The sequence below is a fragment of the Lonchura striata genome, chromosome 13 (genome assembly GCF_050655825.1).
Source record: "Lonchura striata isolate lonStrDom1 chromosome 13, ASM5065582v1, whole genome shotgun sequence".
Taxonomy (NCBI): domain Eukaryota; kingdom Metazoa; phylum Chordata; class Aves; order Passeriformes; family Estrildidae; genus Lonchura; species Lonchura striata.
Genome location: NC_140715.1, coordinates 7074085 through 7087706, shown reverse-complemented (window position 1 = coordinate 7087706; position 13622 = coordinate 7074085). Strand labels below are relative to the sequence as shown.

Below are 13622 nucleotides of genomic sequence, written 5' to 3'. Positions count from 1 at the left end.
AGTTTGAGGTGATTGGGATGGGGCTGGCCCAGCCTCATCCCCAGTGTCACAGCTGTGAGCAGCAGGTGACAGCACTGACAGCAAGGAGCCATGGAGTGCCCAGGGACACTGAGCAGCCACCAAAGGGAGCAGAGGCACACGGGGCACTGCAACATGGGGGGATAAAAGTTGGGCTGAAGGACAAAGAGAGCATGTGCTTGAAGCCTTCTGATGTGATCTGATGTTACTCTGTACGGGCAGACACCTGAAGCCTTCTGATGTGCGTGGTGTTACTGTGTATGGGCTGAAGCTTTCTGACATTGTGTGGTGGCACTCTGTGTATCGTGGCCAGCTCGACTGTGACACGTGCAGAGAATATAAAATATTGCAATAAGTGCCTGCATTTCATTAGTTATTAGCACAAAAGTGCCCATTCCCCCAGAAGGAGCTCTGTGGGCTCAGGTGTCACTGTGGTGTTTTCAGAGGCAGCATTTGAACGTGGAGAACATATGGGGACATAGACTATGAAAATCATTCACTTAAATGTCACTTCTGTCTTAGATTTGTCATCTAATTTTGAGATGTGGAATGCCATGAATATTTTTGATTGTAGTTCACTTTACAGTGAGTTGTGCTTTTTACAACTGACTGAGGCCAAAATACATCAATGTTAATTATGATTATGGGGGATTTTTAAAAGCTTGTTATTTTATTTTTAGCTTGGAAAATATGCTGTGTGTCTTAAAGGTGCAGAAACTGGTTTAGAGGTTTTGGAGGATTTTAGAAACAAGTTTACTCCAATAGACTTCCTTTTCATGAGGTAAATGGATTCTAGTACCAGAAAAAAATGCAAATTTTAAAGATTACATTATAAACTATTGTACATTGCTAGACCCCTGTGGACTTCAGGGGGCTTGTAGCATTTTAGGACTTTGGCATGTGGGAATAAAAAGCCCCATCTGACCAACTGGGCATCTCCAGGGAGAACCCTCTGTTCTCTCACGCCTGCTCCGTTTCCCCTTTCCTCTCCCTCCTCCTGCCCCAGCTCTGTAGCAGGGCACGGGCAGGCTGTCTGATGGAACAGGCAACTCCAGCCTTGTGTCAGAGCCCTTCTGGCTGCAGGGACCTGATCTCTACTCCCTTCAGGGAGTTAGTGAGACCTTTAGGCATTTCAGAGCTTTGAGATCCACACAAGTTTGTGTGTACCCAGCTGAGTATTTCAAGGAAGGCCTGACAGAGAAGCAGCTTTGCTCAGAGACACAGGAGGAATGTACCAATGTTAATTCATGTTTGATTTCTAAAGCCAGTGGTCTAGAAACTAGAACTCTGATTTTCTTCATTGTTGCTATTCTGTCTTTATACTTTAAATATATGAATACTTTCATGTGTTGATATTTTTGGTCAGACTGTGACAATCTGAAGCATGAGCCTTGGCTTTTCTGGGCAGAGGTAGATTGGCAATAATCCTTAGTAGAGGTGACAATAATCATTACATCCTCAGGGCTGTACTTCAAGTCCCACTACAGGAGCAGGAATGGAAGGTATGAACAGCTTGGGTTCTTCCTACACTGCTTAATAAAATGAAACCTGTGCTTTTATTTGATATGCTAAGAGCAGTCCCTTTTGTTTGCTAGGGAAATCCTTCCTTTGCTGCAGCTTCCTTCTGATCTGACACACCCAAAGCTAATCAATGGCAAGTTGATCCTGAGTACCCCACCGTGCCAGTCAGTCCCCTGGGAGGGAAGGGTCGCTCAGAGCCTCCAGCTTACCCTGCTGCCACCCTGGCTTCTCCATCCTCCCCTCCTCAGCCTCACTGTGCCTTCCTCTGCCCTTCCTCCCTCCTCTGCAGGGGGTGCACCCTGGCCAAAGACAGAGGGGAGTTTTCTAAAAACTCCTCTGGGAAATGGGTGGTGGGGGGGTTTCCCAGTGTGGGATTGAGCCCATGTCAGCCCTGCCTGGCAGGCCAGGCAGTGGAGGGGTTTTGGTGGCCCAGTAAAAGCCATGCAGGCAGCAGAGCCTGAGAACCTCCAGTGTTACAGTGTGTGAACAATGTACCTCCAGGCTTAGGTACAAAAAATCTGAAGAGTAAGAAAATGGTTTTTAAGTGCTTTTGCCTTAAAATGTGTTCTTGGCTTTCCCTTTATCTCTCTCTTCTTTTTTCTTTTTCTTAAATGAATACTGTTCTGAAGAAGCAGATTTTGGGAGCATTGTGCTGGGAACAAAAGGATTCTTTCAAAGACTTGTTGCTCAATCTTGTTTACAGGATTTTTCTTTTCCTGAAGCCTTCTAAAGTCTTCTCAATTATTCTCTTCCCTAATGTATTCATATTTGCTGGAATAAAACTTGCTCTATTTTGAGGAGGACTGCACCAAGTGCAGTTTTTCCCAGTGTTTTCTGAGTTAGCTGAGAAAACTGGCAATGGCATTGTTTCCCCAGATCTCTCTCTCATTCTCACTGTGACTCCTGCTGCATTCTCTCCTTCCTCTGGGTCAGCACTGCTGCAGCCTTTTCCTTGGCCGGCTCTGCTGCTGCTTTCTCCTCAACCTCCCAGCTCTGCCCTTCCTGACAGCCGAGCCAGCCACTCCCAGTGAAGTCTGAATGATGGAGGTTGACTCTAAACTTGGGCTTGTAAGCATATTTTCCTTCCAGCATTTCCTGTTGCAGCATAATTTCCACATGTTGTGACCTCTGAGTTGCCCTGCTTTTCCTGCCAGGTGTGTCACACACACCTCACACCTGGGTGGGCGAGGAACAATTGCATTTGTCCATGTGGCATTAATAATAATTATGAGCATAATCATCTTTGGGAATACATTAATGTTGTTTTCTTACATATGCATTAGGTTAACACTTAGCTAAATAATCATAATTAGCAACTTGAAAATTTAGTGCAAGCATTAGTTATTAAACCCTTAAATGAGTCCTGCGAGATATCATTACCACCATTATATAAACTGAAAAAATTGACCACATCAAAGATAATTGTCTTTCCCAAGACCCAGCAATGAATCTCAAACTGAGATGTGATTTGATCTCCAAGGCTCTGTTTCAGCCATGGATTTTGCATGCTTTAAAACACTGACTCCCAGGAGTTCAATGTAACTTGTCTGAACAATAAAAAATATATTGTTTACATTCTATTTTCTAGACATCAGAGAAGAAATAAGTTGTCAGTACTAGCCCTGTGTTTTTTCAGTGATCCCTACTGCAAATAAAAAAATATTTTTGGGGAATTTAGGATGGCTTCTGTATAACTCTATTAGTAGTTGTAACCTTAGGTGTTGTTTTCTACTTTGAAATAGAATTACTGAAGCAAGATATTACCTGAAAAATTACAAGCTCTGTTAGAATGCTGTTGAAAGTTAACCCAAATGGCACAGAAATGTCATACATAGCTGATTATAATCATGCTTCTGTGTAGAATGTTATTTTTGTATATTGCTCTGGTCTGTTTATAACCATTAAGAAGGGAATTATGCACAGTAATGTGTCTAGATTCCAAGGAAGTTATTTGGCCTGGACATTATGATTTTTATTTGTTGCTTGGCTGCAGGACAGCATATGGAGTCATTACCCACTTAATAACTGAAATAGATGCAACCTCTCTTCCCTTGGTGAGTGTGGGGATGGGAGGAGGAAGCATCTGTCACCTGTGCAGACAGACTGAGAGGGGCAGGGTCACTCAGGGCTCTCATCTCTGCCTTTTCCAAGAAGAGTTCTTTGCTTTTGGGCTTTTCTGTTTGTTTTGGTTTGGTTTTTTGGGTTTTTTTGTTTGGTTGGTTTTTGTCTTTTTGGGTTTTTTTTTTTGGGGGGGGGTTGTTTTGTTTGTTTGTTTGTTTTTGTTGGCTTTTTAAATAATTATTTTTCTATCTGGAGTATAAATTTGCTAGGAAGGTGTAGGCACTGCTATGGGAATGTCTCTTTGCACAGGTACAGAGATCACTCCCTCCTGCCCTTTGTGGCCCAGCAGTGTGGCAGGGACAGTAGGGCATGTTTGAGTTCAGGGAAATTTGTGTGCCAAAGTGTGAAGGATGCAGCTGGGGAGATGAGTTTGATATACTTTGAGGCCACAGAGGAACTGGCTGAGTTAAGATTCCCAGCTACTGATTTGCTTTCAGATTGAAACAGTCACATTTTGTATGTGGTCTTTCTAGTATTTCCATGTTTGCATATTGTCCTTTGGAATATGTACTGATTCTGCATGTCCCTGTCTCCCTCTGTTGTTCAGTTTCCTACTCTTTTTTTGTGTGCTTTTTAATGGCTTTTTTGGTCTTCCTGAATTATAACCAAGTTGCTAATGGGACAAGTAAATTTTAATAAGGTTTTATTTGATTAAAGCTTAAAATGTTCAGCTAGGGCTCATGTAAAAGGTGGCTTATTTTTTTTTTTTTTTCATTTAGCAGCAGTGTAGCTAAAAATTCACTGGAATCCTGTGTTTAAAATTGTTAATCTGAAGTGAAAACTAAAGTCCTTAATTGTTCACATTACTAGCAGCCATCAGCTGTGCTCATTTTGGGTTTTATGCATGAGCTAAGCCCATACTTTATACCTGGGTCTCTGAGAAAATAAAAGATCTGTTTCTCCAGGCACCTACAGCACCAGCCTTGTCATGCTGATGACTGTGGCGAGACAGACTTGCCATTAGTGTTGGCCCTTTGGCATCTGTTTTTGATCGGCAGCCCAGCCGGGCTGCTCAGGTATTCAGCGCACATGGCCGCCGCAGCTGCTTTCCGGAGGATCCCTGCTCTGCTCCGCTCCGGAGGATGCCTGCTCTGCTCCGGAGGATCCCTGCTCGGCTCCGGCGGAGCCGTGGCTGTGCGGGGCGCTGTCAGTCCTGCCGTGTGTCCCGCCCGCCGCTCTGCGCTGCCCCTCCGGCCGCGGGGCCGGCGCTGCCCGCAGCGCAGCGGAGCCCCGGCGCTCACGGGCTCTGCCGCGCCGCTGCTCCGGCCCAGCACGGCCGTCTCCCCTGTTCCAAAGAGGAGCCGTGTGCCGGAGCCCCGGGCAGGGAGCCCTGACCGTGCCCCGCCGTGCAGGTGCTGTCCCGAGCCCCCAGGCGCGGTTCGTCCGTGCGGGGGCAGCGCCCGCGCATCCCCCGCCCCGCGCATCCCCCTGTCCCTGGCATCCCCCTGTCCCTGGCATCCCCCTGTCCCTCGCATCCCCTGTTCCTCAATCCCCTCGTCCCTGGCATCCCCCGCCCCGCGCATCCCCCGCCCCGCGCATCCCCTGTCCCTGGCATCCCCTTGTCCCTGGCATCCCCCGCCCCGCGCATCCCCTGTCCCTGGCATCCCCCTGTCCCTGGCATCCCCCGCCCCGCGCATCCCCTGTCCCTGGCATCCCCTTGTCCCTGGCATCCCCCGCCCCGCGCATCCCCTGTCCCTGGCATCCCCCTGTCCTTCGCATCCCCCGTCCCTCAATCCCCTCGCCCCCTGGCATCCCCTCGTCCCTGAGCATCCCCCCCGTCCCTGGCATCCCCCGTCCCTGACATCCCCCGCCCCTGGCATCCTCCGCCCCTGGCATCCCCCGTCCCGCCCGCAGCTCTGTGGGCAGCACCCGCTCCCCCCGGGCCGTTCGGCGGCCGGACGGTGCCGGGAGGAGATGGAGCGAGGCAGGGCAGGCAGCGGGAGCGGCTCCGCTCCGGCCGAGGCTCAGCGGGGCACGGCTGCGGGAGCCGGGTGCTCGGGCAGCTGCTGGGGCCGAGCTTCAGGGGAAAAGGGGAGCAGCAACAGCGATCCTTCCCTTTCCCCAACAAAACCAACAGAAAGCGTTCAGCTTGGGCTCATGTAAAATGTCGTTTGTTTGCCCAAAAGGTGGTTTGTTGTTGCCCAACCAAACCAACAAAAACCTCTTTAACTGGAAGGTGTGCGCCTGCCCACGGGAGGGGGATTGAAATCAGATGATCTTTAAGGTCCCTTCCAACCCAAACCACTCGGTGATTATCAAAAAAAATAAAAATAAAAATAATAAAAAAAGCCCACAGCCAGAACCCAACTCGGAATTTCCGTCTTCTCCTCACTTTTCTCCCTGGACAGCAGCTGGGCCGGACAGGGAGAGAGGGAGCATTGGGACTGGGTGCCTGTGTCCCGTGCACCTTTCAGCGGTTCAGGCTGCAAGGAGCCTTTCTTAAGCGAGTGCTGCATTAGGACAAACGTCCCGATGTGAAAGCCCCAGCCTCCCATCCCTCGGTGGGATGCTGCCTGTCCAGCTGAGTGTCTAACTCAGTTTCAGTGGTTCTGAGGCAATGCACTGTGTTTGTAGCTGAATAGCTCGAGCAGTTGCATCCTCCTTACTTGCTGTTTTAGTAAATGTAGCACCTCATAACAAAACGTGTAGCTGTGTTACAGGGTCAGGGAGGACTGCAGCTCTGGTTTGGCAGGCTCAGGCTCCCTGCTGACCCTTCTGGCAGAGGTGTGTCAGTGTGGGTACCTCTGAGCAGTCATCTCGGTAAGAAGAGATTTCTCAGAGCGTGACACAGCACCGTGCTTGGGTGTTTGGCTAATTCTGTGAGCTGCTTTGAGACCTTCAGACAAAGCCCTGGAGGTGGTACTGCAGGGACCTGCCCTACAGGTACCGTGCCTCTGTGCCTGGCCAAGGTCTGAGGGGAGGCAGGGGCTGCCTGCAGCCTCCTGATGGACACGCCTGGGCAGTGGGGAAGGGCTGTGATCTCCCTGCCCAGGTGTCCCTGCAGTGCAGGTGATGGCAGTCACTGGGGCAGCTGAGGGAGGCCACAGGTGTGGGCACTTTCCAGCACCCCCAGCACCTGGGCTGCCCCAGAGCTGGTCTGTGCAGCCCAAATGCATCGGGGTCACTATTGCAGCCAGAGTTATGTCGGGTGGTGTGAGCCTTCAGAAATGCAAGGCTGCTTTATCTTGGAATTTATGCATCAGCAGGTGTTGAAAATATTTAATAACATCCTTTCACTGTTCTTAAAGGATCCCTTGATAAGCATAAAGAAATATTTCTATGCCAGTGGATACCAGAAGATGTGTTGGAACTATTTAGGCCTTGCATCAGACATTACTTATGATGTTGCAATGGGTTTAGCTAATTCTTAACACAGTGAGAAGCGTTGAGAAAATAAAATTCACAGTACTATGTGCTGCTTCACACATTTTGTTTCTTTGTCATGAATGTGTATTAGTTGATGACAATTAATAGTCTGTGAATTTGGCTTAGAGCAAACCTGTTAGTTGAAACAAAAACTAGGTGCTATAGTAGAGATAAGGGCAACAGAATGCTAATATTATGCTTTATGATTTATGCTTTGTCTGGCTTCACTCATATCCTTTATGCTAAATACCCCCAAAACAGCAGCAGCATGGTATTGCTTTACATTATTATAGTTACTTTGAAACCTTAATCAGCAGAAAAATCTATAATGAATAAGGTTATAGAGAATTTCATCAGGGATCCTAGTGTTTCTCCATTGAGTTCAACAAGCACAGTTTAAATGGAGAAAATTGAGAGGAAAAAAAAACAAACAAGAGGTTCAGGAAAAGAGGAAATGGAGGTTATTAGACAATTTGAACACGGTAAGATTGTCTGTCTGCTTTGTTGTTTGGGTTTTCTGTGTGTTTGGGATTGTTGTGGTTTTATGTTCTTTTGTTTTTGTTTTTTTTTAACAAAATTATACCCCTTCATTGTTGTGCTTTTGGTGTTCATTAAGACAAGCACTTTCTGGGAAGTGTACGTGGTGACTCTGTCATGTTATATATTGTAGTTAATATCTATTCCTGGCAGCTTCCAGAGTTTTTTTTTTTAGGTATTCAGAACATGAAGTTGTACCATATCATCCCAGATTTCATAAGTAAGGGTGAGGTAATTGTAAAAGAGCGTTGGCTGATAAGTAAAGTTTTGAATTGCATCCGTGATTGTCACAGAAGAGAGCACGTCAAAAATGACAATGCCTATAATAAACTGGCTGGGTGAAAAATAGTAAAAGTAAAAATAGTTCTCTCTTCTTTTTGTGTTAATTACTTTTTCACTTTGTCAGAAACTGTTTGTGGGAAAGCTTTTGCTTTAATGAGTCTGTCTTCATAAAGTTGAAGAACATTTCAAATAACAGCCAGATAGTTCACCCATGCTCTTAGTCAGCTGTATGAAAGATGTGGCACAGTCTCAATTGAGTTTCCATGGAATCAAAGTCTGTATATTCTTAAGAAAAAAAATCTAGGGAGAAAAAAAAGAATGATATTATTAAATTGGGATCACTCTTAAATATAGTACATTACTTATTATTGATAATTTTAAGAGAATGAATAGATCTAAAAAGACATATTTAGCTATTTATATTCTGATCTGGTTGTGTTTCAGAACTGTGAAACAATTATCATGAAGCCAGATCTAAAATATGCATTTAAATATTTTTTTACATTTTAATCATCTGTAATATAATGTCATACTGACTTTTTATAGCATTTTTAATATGCATAAGGTTTTTTTAACATTTCTGTTATTTTTAAACAATTTACTTAAAATACTATATCTTAAAGTTCTCAAGGGTCAATCATGTCAGGCTCTTGCTGTTCTCAATATTCTGATCAGCACTTCACATTTACCAATCTACCAATTTCCTTTTGTTTCACTGTGCACTTTCTTAAGGGTATGACAGGGATAAAGGCAGGAGCAGCTGTTGTGGTTCATACCAGGGGTTTGCCAAAACCAGTATCCTGTGTCTGATGAGAGCTGAGGAAATACCAAATTAAGGGTGCTTTTTATGCCGTGTCAACCCTTGTTGGTGGAATTTTCCTCCATGTGCTGTACCAAAAAAGATGGGCAGTAAACCAAACTTCCCTGAACCTCTCTCCCATTTTTTTTATCAGCTCATTGGCTTGAGTCAGAGTCTAGGTGCAGCATGAAAGTGTTTAATAAAAGAAACTCTTGACTCCTACAGTGAGTAGGTTTTGGTTTATAGATAAGTGGAATTTTAGGTTCTGTTATACAAGTGCCCTTGATCATTACATGAAACAACTTTAAGCAGTTAATGAATCATCAGGTGTAACTAATAGGGTGTAGACTTGATCCTGTAAGACCTCTGTGCTGTAAATATAGTCTAAATGTGGAGTTCTGGTACAAAAATAGTAGATCAGGACACAAGTAAACAGGAGCAAGTTTGAAAAATGTAAGACCTTTGTTGCTGTTTTTCACTTCCTCTCTGGTATCCTGTATTAAAGAGACATTTTTCTGTTTTCATCTTGCAACTTTACTCTGGAAATCAAAAGTTATTCATTAATAAAAATATTCATTCTGAAAATAAAAAGTTACTCTTTGCCTCCATTTTTTGGTCATCTCTTGTAGTTTTTTGGCATCCTTGGCTCATAGCACAGATAAAACTTGGCTCCAGCAGGGCAGCAGGTCTTTGGATCCTGACATAAAAGCAAACAATTTCAAAAGGTTTATATATTTGGTTCTGTGCTTCCACATTTTCAAGGAAATGTGCTTGTGTCAAGATCAGCTCACAAAAAAAGAAGAGTTTTTTTGATTACCCCAGTTGTTAGGCAATGACAGCAGTGGCCTTCTAATTTGTTGACATCCTTCTGGTTTTTGCCATCTGTATCATAGGTGTAGCAAAGCAGTGTCTATAGAGGCTGGAATTGAATTCACAGCAGAAATAATCTCAGAATAGAAGTCAGCCTGAATATAGGTCAAGTTAGTGCATAGGAAACCAACACATCTTCAAAGCTGTGGCTCAGAGAGTGCTCAAGGGTATACTTAAGGTATGAATGTTGCATATTAATTCAGGGGACTGGGCAGTAAAACTAGGCTTTGTTCAGTTTCTAAGTGTGTTGCCCTGTGGTCTGACATAAATTGTGCACTCAGTGAAGCTGTGTGCTCTGTTGTCTCAGCGTAGATTTGTATTTCATGTAGAGAACTTCAATTACCTAGTTGTGAGGAACATGCTTTAGGAGCCTCACAGCGCTCTCCTGGAAGCCAGCCTTTGTCTTTGCAAGCAGAACGTGCCTACAGAGCATGGAGGGGCCCTCAGCCTGTGGAAGGAAGAATTTAGGCACACCTGAACCTTACAGGTAAATTATTTATCCCATCCCTAATGCTAATTGAGGCACAGGAGGTTCACCTGAACTGGCTGCTGTTTAGACACAGATGAAAGTAATCGGTTTACTGCTGGTTTAAAAAATGTAAATCTTCTGTGGGAGCTGCTTCAGGAATTGTTTGAGGTACTGAGGATTCTTGAAAGACCTCAGTGTGTGACTGTAGTTGGAGAAAAATTCTAAGTGGAAATGTAGGAAGCAGACAACAAGTTGGTGCCACAGAAGTCTGACTCTTGAAATGCCTTTTTAATGCGTATTCCTCTATGATTTTACAAATAAATACAAGGGTGGGGTGGAATTACATGTCCTTTGAAAATTTTGTACCCAAATAGTCAAGAACATACTGATTATCTCCTATTTTAGTACTTTAGCAGAATTTATAGAAATACTGATTTCCATTCATTCATGAAATGATTGGTTTCAAAACATATTAACACTTATTTTTATGGAATAGAGAAAACTAGAAATTAGCTATGTAAATAAAATAATAACTTAGGTAATAATTATTATCACTTACTGAGTTGACAATGATAGGAATCAAAGATTATTTTCAGTAGCCATTAAGAAATCTGCATGAGTCATTACAAGCTGCTTTTGCTGGGGTTTTCTTTTTGTTTCCTTTTCAGAACACTTGGCTATCCCTTCTATCATGTAACTCAGGCAGTTGTAGATCAATTTGTTCAACCATGCATATAGTGAGTAAGGTTGTACTGTTTGGACCAAATGGAGGTCATAAACAGTTTTAATTTATAATGATGCTATCACATGTATTCAGTTATGCTCAAAAAGCAGCATTTAAGTGGTTTTATTATTCATACCAGCAATAGCATCACAGTTTTTCTTCACCCTGCCAGGATGTAGTAGTTTAGGCTTGTGCAAGGTCTTTATTTTGTGCCTCTCACCACTAAAATTATGTCTGATCCTGATGCTTCTTTCACCACACCAACTGCATTTTTCATTGTAAATTGGGTGCTGGGAAGTTAAATTTAGGCAATACAAGACACAAGGGATTTTCTTGTATGCTCTGCCTTCCTTCTGGCCCTTGTGCTCCTCCTGTATTCCTTCTGAGCAGTGAACAGATCCTTTCTAGGGAATGGAGGCTGGGGAGAGATGAAGGGCCACACCGTGCCCTTATAATTTTATAGTGCTTGTGGTGTTAGAGATCCAAAGGTATTATTGAAACAGGGTTTTGGGAGATGAAGGCACTACGTTTTATTAAACCAACAGATGTAACTGGGAAAAAAAAAATAGATGCTCTCAGAGACAGTCTGTCTTCAGGCCTAAAACAGAAGAAACAAAACCAAAAGGCTGTAAAAATTAATGTTGTGTTTGTGTCACCCAACTAGATAATTGGCAAAGCAAGTCTTTGCTAGATGTAAAACAGAGAAGGGCGCTCTATCCACTGCTAAGATAAAGTGGTCATTGGTCCTTCTGCATAACCAGAGCTTTTCCTTCCACTCTAAAGGACTTCCAGTCAATGAGTGTTTCTGGCCAGGAGTCCCTGGGGTAGGTGTGGTGCTTTCCCAGTCATTTGCTGCTTTGTTTCCCATCACATCCTGTGTGGTGCCCCCTGTTCTCAAAGACCCTGAGTTTTCCTGAGAGGGTTGTAGGGGATGGGGCTGGATTCAGATCACTGAAACACAGCAGTGTGGTGAATATTCTAAAATTGATCTGTTCCTCCAGAAGTTTGAGGTCACTGAGGATGTGTTTGCATGTGGACAGAGAACAATCCAGATTTCTAGCAGAGTAGACAAGTATGGTATCGAGGTTTTCTGTGATTAAACTTAAACTTGGCTTCCTCGGGTAAGATTGAGGGGAAAGCTCTGGTTTAGTTATTTTCTCTGTAATGGTGAAAGTGTAAGAAAAGGTCTGGGAAATCAGCTATTTATATCTCTGCACAAAAATGGCATTGCTAGTACATTTCTGTGTGTAGTTATTTTGTAATGGTGTGGTGCTGGTGTGCTCCTGCAGTACTGCTTGAGGAAGCTTAAGTGGAAGCACATTTAACAGCAGTAAAATAGAGTTTTCTCATTCATGTTCATCAAAGCCTTGCCTGTCTTATGGAAATGTGGCTGATTTATAGAGTAACTTCCATAGGAGAATGACTTGCCTTGCTCACTGGAGCTATAAGGAGTCAAGCAGTTCAGTGTCCAAACACTTTCAGTTTGAACACAAGGTCAGTTCTTATAGAAAACAATTTATTTTCTTCAATGTATAAGCTCAGGCTTGGTTTTAATGACACAGTCTTATGCCTTTCATGAAAACAAACAAGCTGCATGCATGTTTTCCGAGTGTTTTGTTGACCTTGGATGCAAATGCAGCCATTTCATTCCATTGTGAATTTGTAGATCGGCCTGTGAGAATGAATAAATACTTCTAGATGTATGTATGTGTTTGTATTTCCTGAAAGTTGTTGTCATGGATATAATCTAATACATTGTAAGAGATGTGGAAACTTCTTATCAAGACTTGCATGAGAAAAGCAATTTACAAGTTAGGGTGAGAAAATACAAAATGAATGGGAAACAGGAAAGATTTCTCCCCTAATTGTTCCTGTTATTCATTTTAACTTAAGCAGAGGAGCTTCTTACAGCACTTGGGACTTATTTTTGCTTGTTTTCTTTTCAAAAGGTAGTTAGGCAGTTCCTTTAGAGTATTTGCTAATAATACTCTGGGAAAAAAAAATGCAATAACTAAGCTCATGCATGTCTGTTTCTCCCTCATCTTTGTCCCCCTAAAATTTCAGGTGGTGTTAATTTCCATAAAAAAGGAGACTTTTTAAACAGTGTAAGGAATCCATTGGACTCCCTTTAGCAGCAGAGCATGGAGGAATTCTTGATCCATCACACAAACTGCTCCTGTGTTGGGTCAGCAAGTGGTGCATTGATACACATACAGAGAGATTTAAAAGCCCATTGTTCTCATTAATATTTTTGTCCTTATGGTAACTTTAAGTTCACATGATGAAAGCTTTTTAAGGAGGTTTGTGAGAATCTGATTTTAATGGATCTCTATTTAAGTCAGTGGATTCCCAGTCCCCAGGTGACAAAAAATAAGAGGTGAAATGCTGAAGCAATCAGAAATTTATCAACAAGTTAGGGTTTGCAAGTTTAAACAGTTGTTTTGCAAGTGTTGCTATAAAGATATGAAAGCTGGATTCCATCTGTCCAGAGCTTACTGTGATGGTTTTTGGTGAGATTCTGGAGGCAAACATTGATAGAAAAACATCAATTCTTACAAGTTTTGTAGTATAATAATGATATAGAATTACCTGGGGTTGAAACTGACTCCTGATTCTCTGATAATAATTTATGAATTCATTTTTATAACCTCCTCTCTGGAACTGGAAAACCCTTATGAAAGAGGATACCAAGTTATTTAAAGCTGTTGAAATATTATTTTAGGCTACCTGAGTACCTTCAGACCCAGATGCCAGAATGTAGCACTGTGTGGCTTGCATGAGCTACCACAGCACTCTTCTGCACAGGCCAGAGCTGAATCCAGATTTTTGACATTCTTTCCTTTTCTCTACTGCAGTTGACATGGTAGGATCCAATAGCCCAAACAGGGTGCTGCAGCAAAGAAAAGCTATATTTA

General features: G+C 43.3%; 1 protein-coding gene and 1 long non-coding RNA gene across 22 annotated transcripts in view; one reads left to right on the top strand and one right to left on the bottom strand.

Moving 5' to 3' along the window:
* Nucleotides 1-13622, top strand: part of TENM2 (teneurin transmembrane protein 2) — a 1518527-nt gene that overhangs the window by 1165745 nt on the left and 339160 nt on the right. The gene's annotated exons all lie outside the window — the stretch shown is intronic.
* Nucleotides 7355-12680, bottom strand: LOC146766161 (uncharacterized). Its single transcript, XR_014958235.1, has 3 exons — nucleotides 9858-12680; nucleotides 9105-9183; nucleotides 7355-8145 (listed from the first exon to the last, which is right to left on the bottom strand). It is a non-coding gene; the product is annotated as an uncharacterized LOC146766161 (long non-coding RNA).